Genomic DNA, 9,393 nt, shown 5'->3' on the forward strand with positions numbered 1-9,393 from the left:
TCACAGGGCATTTAGGGTCTTCCCATGAGCCCCCTGGAGACAGTGTGAGTCAGAAATTGCGAATTTCTGGAGATGACCAGATGTCAACCCTTGGGGCTGGTTCTGGGGTTGGGAAATAGCACCTGCCTGACTTGAAGTCATGGGGTCAGCATCCACAGAACCGCAAGACTCATGACCATTGACCCTTCCATGCACCCTGGCCTCTTCATCCAGCCAGGCCCTAGTAACTGCTTCGCTCTGAGGAGAGGAGGGCTCAGGCTGACGTGGGGCATGGCAGTGCTCTATCTCGCGGGTCTCACTCAGGGGCCCCGAGGCTCCTCTTGGCCTCTTGGTAGTAGTCGTTGCAGTGGTGCTCGTTAGTAGTTATTGTACTGACAGTAACAGTGACAATATTAGTTATAGAGTTTTCTGTGATTTACTGAGGTAGATGGTTGGATGGCAGTACCAACTCGGTGGACATGAGTTTGAGTAAGCTATGAGAATTGGTGCTGGACAGGGAAGCCTGGCGTGCTGCAGTCCATGGGGTCGCAAAGAGTCAGACATGACTGAGTGACTGAACTGAACCGAACTGAGAGATTCTAGGGAAAGAAAAATGTAGGGACATAAAAAACCTGAACAACTGCAATCAGGCAGTTCAGACCTGCACCCTTGGCCTGAGGGGACCAGAGGGAGCCTGGGGCCAGGCTAGCCTTCTACAAGCAAGGCTTTAGTGGTGAGGAAGACAGCTGTGTGTGAAGAGGAGAAAAAAGGATGCTCCAAACTCTGTCAGTAGCCCAGAAAGAGCAGCCACTGGGTGGTTGGGAGACATGAACCTATATTTAGAGAGCATAGGTCTGGTACCTAGTATACAGTCAGTGTATAATAAAGGCTACTGATGCTCCTGGAGTTCCCCTCAGGAATCATCAAGTCCAATACCTAGGGTCCCGCATTCATGTACTCTTCGAACAAGTATTTATTGAGCACCTAGTAATCTTTTTAAGGCTTCCACGGTGGCTCAGATGGTAAAGCATCTGCCTGCAATGTGAGAGACCTGCGTTTGATCCCTGGTTTGGGAAGATCTTTTAAAAGACTATTATCTTTTTAGATAAAGCCACTTTAGGTCCACATCAAATTTAGGAGAAAGGTACAGAGATTTTTGCGTAACTCTTGTCCCCCACACAGGCACAGCCTCCCGCATTGTCAACATCCCCCACCAGAGTGGCACATGTACTAACAGCACCAAGGAGGAACCTACACCGATATATCACATCAGTCACCCACCCAAAGCCTGTGCTTTATATTAGGGTTCACTCTTGGTGACATACATTCTGTAGGTTTGGACAAATGTACAGTGGCATATATCCATCATTAGAGTATCATACAGAGCATTTTCATTGCCTTACATATCCTCTCTATTTTGCCTATTCCTCTCCCCTCTCCCACATCACACCCCACTCCTGCAACCACCGATCTGTATATTGTCTCCATTATTTTGATTTTTCCAGAATGTCACATAGTTGAAACCATACAGTATGTAGCCTTTTTAGACTGACTTGTTTCACTGACTGATATACACTTAGAGTTCCTCCACATCTTTTCATGAGCTGCTAGCTCATTTCTTTCTAGCACTGAATAATATTCCATTGTCTGGATGTACCACAATTTGCTTATCCATTCACCTACTGACAGACATCTTAGTTGCTTCCAACTTTTGGCAATTATAAATAAAGCTGCTGTAAACATTCGTGTGCAGATTTTTAGGTATGCATGCGTTTTCAACCTTGGGTAGAAACCAAGGAGCACAGTTCCTGGATTGTACAGTAAAAGATTTTTTAGTTTTGTAAAACACTGCCAAACTGCCTTCAAGAGTAGCTGTACCATTTTGCGTTCCCAACAGCGACGAATGAGAACTCTTGTTGCCCCACATCCTTGCCAGCATTTGGTGTCACCAGTGTTCCAGATTGTGACCATTCTAATAGGTGCAGAGTGGTATCTCACTGTCATTTTAATTTGCATTTTCCTGATGACAGTTGGAAAGTTTTGACCAACCTATTGTTTTAGAAGGAAAGTTATGACCAACCTAGACAGTATATTAAAAAGCAGAGACATTACTTTGTCAACAAAGGTCCATCTAGTCAAGGCTATGGTTTTTCCAGTGGTCATGTATGGATGTGAGAGTTGGACTATCAAGAAATCTGAGTGCCAAAACATTGATGCTTTTGAACTGTGGTGTTGGAGAAGACTCTTGAGAGTCCCTTGGACTGCAAGGAGATCCAACTAGTCCATCCTGAAGGAGATCAGTCCTGGGTGTTCATTGGAAGGACTGATGTTGAAGCTGAAACTCCAGTACTTTGGCCACCTGATGCGAAGAGCTGACTCATTTGAAAACACCCTGGTGCTAGGAAAGATTGAGTACAGGAGGAGAAGAGGACGACAGAGGTTAAGATGGTTGGATGGCATCATTGATTCGATGGACATGAGTTTGAGTATACTCCGGGCGTTGGTGATGCACAGGGCGGCCTGGGGTGCTGTGGTTCGTGGGGTTGCAGAGTCAGACACGACTGAGCAACTGAACTGAACTGACGACAGTTGATGTGGAACACCTTTTCATGTATTTACTTGCCATCTGTTTATCTTTTTTGGTCACGTGTCTATAAACGTCTTTGGCCCATTTTTTAATCAGGTTATTTGTATTCTTATTGTTGAGTTTTTAGAGTTCTTTATATATATTGAATAGTCCTTTATCAGAGATTTCTCTTGCAAATATTTTCTCCCAGTCTGTTACTTGTCTTATTCTTTTGACTAGTGTTTTACAGAGGAGGAGTTTTTCATTTTAATGAAGGTCAGTTTATCACTTATTTCTTTTGTGGATTGTGCCTTTAGTGGTATATCTTGAAGGTCATCATTATACTCAAGGTCATCCAGGTTTTCTTCTGTGGTATCTTCTAGGACTTTATAGATTTGCATTTTACATCTAGGTCTGTGATCATCTCGTGTTCCTCATTGAGAAAGGTGTAAGATCTGTGTCTAAATTCGTTTGTCCCTATGTGAGTGCCCAGGTGTTGTAGCACCGTTTGTTGAAGAGACTAAGTTTGCTCCACTGTATCTCCTTTGCTCCACTGTCAAATGTTGATTGACTCTACCTGTTGGGGAGAAGCTATTTCTGAGCTCTCTATCCTGTTTCACTGATCTTTTATCTATTCTTTCACCATTGTCATACTGCTTTGATTACTGTAGCTTTGTAATAAGTCTTCCAGCATTGTTCTTCTCCTTCGGTGCTGTGTTGGCTATTTTGGGTCTTTTTTCTCCCCATATAAACCTTAGAATCAGTTTGTCAATAAAAAAAAAATAGCTGTGAGCTGGGATTTTAATTGGGATTGTATTGAATGTACAAGTCAAGTTAGGAACTGGCATCTTGAAAATATTCAGTCTTCCTATCTATGAATGGGCTAACTCTACATTTACTCATCTTTATGCGTGTGTGTGTGTGTGTGTGTGTGTTAAATCGGTTCAGTTGTATCTGGCTCTTTGTAACCCTATGGACCATAGCCCACCAGGCTCCTCTGTCCATGGGTTCTCCAGGCATGAACACTAAAGAGGCTTGTCATGCCCTCCTCCAGTGGATCTTCCCAACCCAGGGCTCCAACCAGAGTCTCTTATGTCTCCTGCATTGGCAGGCAGGTTCTTTACCGATAGTGCCAGCTGGGAAGCCCAACCTACTAAATTTCAAACACTTTTCTAGGAGTAGGACATACAACCATAAACACATCTGGTCCTCAAGGAGCTTACTATCTGTTGGAGGAGAGAGCTGATAAGGAAACAACCTAAAAATATATAGAATACTTTGGTTTTCCATGAAAGTGAAAGTGAAGTCATTCAGTCGTGTCCGACTCTTTGCGACCCCATGGACTGTAGCCTACCAGGCTCCTCTGTCCATGGGAATTTTCAGGCAATAGTACTGGAGCGGATTGCCATTTCCTTCTCCAGGGGATCTTCCCAACCCAGGGATCGAACCCTCGTCTCCTACATTGTAGACAGACACTTTACCATCTGAGCCACCAGGGAAGTCTAGTGTATTTCCTTAGGGAAGGACTGTTTATACTTAAGAAAGATCAGAACATTCATAACGTACTTAGGCAGTGCCTGTCTTCATGGTAAGTGTTCAATAAATGTTTCCTATTATTTTAGCTAGTTCTGCTGCTGCTGCTAAATTGCTTCAGTCGTGTCCATCTCTGTGTGACCCCGTAGACAGCAGCCCACCAGGCTCCCCCGTCCCTGGCATTCTCCAGGCAAGAACACTGGAGTGGGTTGCCATTTCCTTTTCCAATGCATGAAAGTGAAAAGTGAACATGAAGTCGCTCAGTCATGTCTGACTCTTTGTGACCCCATGGACTGCAGCCTTCCAGGCTCCTCCGTCCATGGGATTTTCCAGGCAAGAGTACTGGAGTAGCTAGGTTTAGCCATACCAGTCTAGGACTCAGTAATCACTCCGAAAAACATAGAGCAGGATTTCATTGTTGAAGCATTTTAGCCCCTGTCTAGGAGGACTTGTCATGTGGGCTCCTAGAATTTGTCCTCTTTGCAAACATCTTCAACTCTGATTCAAGATGATGATATCCCGCTGCTATTAATATCCTCTTTTAAGGTAAGCACCAGAAACTGCCCAGTTCTGCCTAGCATCCACTGAGGCCCATGTGCTGCCTGACAAGGGTAAGTCAAGGGTGCAGACCCTGAGAGAGTGCTATCCCTGCCCTCCATCTGCCATCATCCGGACTCCTCCAATCCCAGGGAACATTGGATGCACAAATCTTGTTTTTATTTCTTTTTCCCATCTATTATTTTAAAAATGGGGGTTCCCTGGTGGCTTGCTTGGATCATGAAGAATCTGCCTGCAGTGCAGAAGACCTGGGTTTGATCCCTGGCCTGGAAGATCCCCTGGAGAAGGGAATGGCAACCCACTCCAGTATTTCACCTTCTCCCTGGAACACTGAGTTAAATTCTCAGGGCCAGGAGAGGGGACATTCTGAGTGGGCCTGACCACGTTCTGGTCATTCATTACTCCACTGCAGATGCTCCTCTCAAGATCACAGTGACTTCCAGTGGTTGCTCCTCAGTCTTATCTCATTTGACCTACGGTTGATCCATTCTCCTCCTTGAAACACTTCCTTCACTGGGTTCCTGGGTACCTCACTCTCCACATTCTCCCCTTGCCTCCCTGACTGTTCTTTCTGCATCTCTCTTCTTGTCCCTGATCATCTCTGCACCTCCTTGCACTGGTTGGGGTCTGAGGTCAGGCTCAGCGATGTCCTTTTCTCTTCTCTACCTACACCCAAACTTTTGCTCCTGTGTTGATCCCACCCAGTGTCATGGTTTTTTTGAAAGTCAGAACTTCAGACACATGTATCCAAGACAGCTATCCTGTGTCTCCTGAGGACATCTAATAGATATTCAAGTTCATGTGTCCAAAATGGAACTCAGTCTTTCCCTCCAAACTTGCTTCTCTCTCAGCTTTCCCACCCAAGTTAACATAGGCAACTCTGTCTTCCATCCCAAACCTTAGCATCTCCCTAGACAGCTCTGTCCCTCCTCACCCTAAATTTAACCCACCAGCAATCATGTAATCCTTACTGTCAAATTCTATCCAGAATCCAGCTAGCTCTTTCCTGGCTGTGTCAGTCACCTTCTAAATGATTTTCTAGCATCTGCCCCTGCCCAGTGTCAGTATATTCTCACAGAGCAGAATGAGACTGAAAAACGTGGGTACACCCTTCCACTGCTCCAGACTGTCCCGTGGCTCCCATCTCAAGAATCAGAGTCACTGCTAGGTCCTTCGACCACATGAAAGGAATTTAGAGCAAAGAAGTCCAGGTGCCAGCTGTGGTTTAACATGACCAAGGTGCTCAAACTGCAGGGCCATTGCCCCCACTCCCCCCTGCCTGAGAGGAGCCCCTTCCAGGTATCCACATGGCTCTGTCCCTCACCTAGTCAAGATTTTTACTCAAATGTCACTTTCTCCAGGCCTTCCTGGCCACACTCTTTAAACTTGAACCCATTCCAATGCATAGCATTTTTTATCCCCTTCTCCTGCTTTTCCCCCTGTAGTTCATATCCCAGCTAAGTCACTCAATTATGACATATTTGTATGTCTGTCGTCTGTTCCTATTCCTCATCTACCTTATTGAATCACTGTATTTCCACCACCTGGAACAGGGCCAGCACACAGAGGTATTTAAATAATTTGTGAAAGACACCACTCCCATCCAATCCTGGCTCAATGCCTTGAACTTCATGTGTGAGAGTTGATTCTCATTGTAGTGAGGAAAGTTCTCACACTATCTTCCAAATTCTCATGTTCCACCTGAGTTGACCCATGCCATCTGGGGGCTGCTTCCTTACCGGTGGAGGAGCCGGCAAAGATGTGCTTGCCCATAACTCCTCTTCCCAGCTTGGCAAGGACACATAACTCAATCTAAGCACCTTCCACGTTGAGTCATGGTTATCTGCATGGCAATCAGTCTCGTCCTTAAAGACAGTGAGCCCCAGGCACTCATCTTGGTTGTTGTTCAGTTGCTAAGTCGTATCTGACTCTTTGCACCCCAGGGACTGCAACATGCCAGGATTCCATGTCCTTCACTATCTCCCAGAGTTTGCTTAGATCCATATCCACTGAGTCAGCGATGCTGTCTAACCATCTCATTCTCTCTGTCATCCCCTTCTCCTCTTGCCCTCACTCTTTCATAGTATCAGGGTCTTTTCCAGTGAGTTGACTTTTCAAATCAGGTGGCCACAGTATTGGAGCTTCAGCTCCAGCATCAGTCCTTCCAATGAATATTCAGGGTTGATTTCCTTTAGGAATGACTGGTTTGATAATCTTGCTGTTCAAAAGATTCTCAAGAGTCTTCTCCAGCACCACCATTCAAAGGCATCAATTCTTCAGTGCTCCGCCTTCTTTATGGTCCATGTCTCAGATCTCTGCATAAGGAGTGTAAAAACCATAGCTTTGATCACATTCGCCTTTGTTGGCAAAGTGATGCTTATAAGGTCATTAATCAGATTAAATGAGATAATGTTGATCATGTGCTTGTAACAACACACTCACCAGGGTTTATCATTGGCAGCCATAATTACAATCAATTTGTAATCCACATGGGTTATAAAAATTGGGCAATTCATTAAGCCACCAGTAAATGGGGAAAATAATCCAGAGCTCGTGGACACCACCTCCCACTTCTTTTCTTGTTCTTGGAAGAAGAGCACAGGACGTGGAGTCCAAAGATCCAACTTTGGCGTGGATATGTCCAGCTGGTCTAAAAAAGAGAAGCGTTGATACTGGAACCTGTCCTACTTAGCTCCCGGATTCCCACGAAACTTGACAAAATAGTAGATGTAGAAATGTTATATAAAGCATAAAATTCTGGAGAAATATTAGTTAATATGTTATGATGGTTCCCCTTTCTTCTCCTCCACCCTACTCAGGCTCTCTCTAGCCAACTAGTCTACCTCCCACCCTTTCTGGCTCTCAGCTGCCCTGGAATCAGCTCCCACAAAGGGTTCAGAGCACAGCACAAAGTGTCCAAAGGTTGCTTCCAAAGCCTGGCTGCAGCCCTTCCTCCTTGAAAATGTCTGGCCTAATGGGAAAGAATTTGGGCTGGCAGTCCAGTCCTGTTGGAGTCCACTGGCATCCATTGGACTCCTCCTCTGTGCCAGGCCCTGGGCACTGAGGATCTGGGGATGAGCTCGATGGTCCCTGCCCTCAGAAGCTTAAAATCTAGTGAAGAAATAGTCACATCATAGGCAACGATAACATGATGCAATACAATTGGGTAGAACTGTGAGCGAGAGCCCAGAGGAAGTCCCTGTACACAGCATGGGGAAATAAGAGAAGGCTTCCTGGAGGACGGGATGTTTTAGAGGAGACACGTCCCAGTCACGTCAAAATATGAAAGCTTTCACCCCTTGGTGAAGCCTTCATCACACTAGCACCTCCTTATCCCAGTGGTCATAGGTTTGTCCACATTCCAGGCTAGAATTTTAACTATTATTGCATCCAGGTGTCATTTTAATAAGGCCTAGAGAACTCACGTGACTTCCGGAAACACTAGGCAACTTTTATGTGAAGATCGGTGTTTCCTCCTGGGTATCCATTTCCAATCAGAAGTGGAAAGGACCCCAACTGGTCCTGAAAACAAATCCAGAGAGAGATTCTTAAAGCTCCCTCTTCCTATGCCCAGTGTCCTTGCACAGCCCTTTACAATTTACACAAGCTATTATATCCCTCCCAGCAAACTGTGAAGCCACCATCATTTAACAAATTTTCACTTAAGGAAACTGAGCCTGGACAGACTCTTTAAGACGTGATTATGAAATTGAGAAATTGGTTTCAGAAGTCACGGAGCCCTGACTCAACATCATGATTCGAGTTCAAACTGGAACATCCATTTTAATATTTAAATCAATTTTTTGAAAGTTGCTTGAAGTGTTAATTGCTCAGTCATGTCCTGCTGTTTGCAACCCCATGGATTGTAGCCCGCCAAGCTCCTCTGTCCTTGGACTTTTCCAAGCAAGAATATTGGGGTGGGAAGCCATTCCCTTCTCCAAGGGATCTTCCTGACCCAGGGATGAAACCTGGGTATGCCGCACTGCAGGCAGATTCTTTACCATCTGAGCCATCAGGAAGCTCCTTTTTATTAGTTAGGAGCATGTTACTATATAACTATTTCCTAGCCCTTGCCTCTCTTCTCCTTCTTTCTTATTCTTTTATAAAATTAGCTTCTAAGAGGCAGGCGTTCCTGGTTGGCACCTGGCTGAGTGTGGTGTCTGGATTGGCTCTCCCTTTTCTGCCTTTTGGTTCTGCCTGTCATCTCTCTCTTCACAGCTCACCGTCCTCCTTTCTCTCTGGCTTTCTGTCTCTGTTGCCAGTACTTCTCTGTCTGCCTCTCTGTGTCTTTCCATCATTCCCCGTTTCCCTCCTCCATCCAGTCTCTGTTGTGCTGTGTGTGTATGTCTCCTCTCTCTCTCCCTCTTCCTCCCGCTCTCTCTCTGTTTTTTCCTGCCCTGTGTATCTTTCTGTCTTTGTCTTCTCTCTGCTCTTTCTGCCTCCCCTTCCCAGGAAGGCTGTGCAGGTACTCAGAGGTGCTACATAGCTTTGCTCTCACCCGCCCAGGGTTGTGCTGTGGCTGCTTTCTCAGACTCTCGGGGTTCCCAGCCTCCAGTTCCTCAGACAGTGGGAGGGGGGGGACCTGCCAAGAAATCTGACCAGGCCTCTGCCCAAGCTCCTCATTCCCTTGGCAAGAAAGGAAAGAGGAATTGAAAAGAAAAACAGGAGGCATTGGTCAGTGAGAGTCCCCTCCCAGGTCTCCACCCCCGAACATCTGGTCTGAAGAAGGGTGGAGTCTCACCCTCCAGATGTGTGGC

General features: G+C 45.7%; 1 protein-coding gene across 3 annotated transcripts in view; it reads left to right on the plus strand.

The window, feature by feature from the left end:
- Positions 1 to 9,393, plus strand: part of SYN3 (synapsin III) — a 487,071-nt gene that overhangs the window by 258,292 nt on the left and 219,386 nt on the right. The window lies entirely within an intron of this gene.

The sequence above is a fragment of the Bison bison genome, unplaced genomic scaffold (genome assembly GCF_000754665.1).
Source record: "Bison bison bison isolate TAMUID 2011002044 unplaced genomic scaffold, Bison_UMD1.0 scf7180017864327, whole genome shotgun sequence".
Lineage (NCBI taxonomy): Eukaryota > Metazoa > Chordata > Mammalia > Artiodactyla > Bovidae > Bison > Bison bison.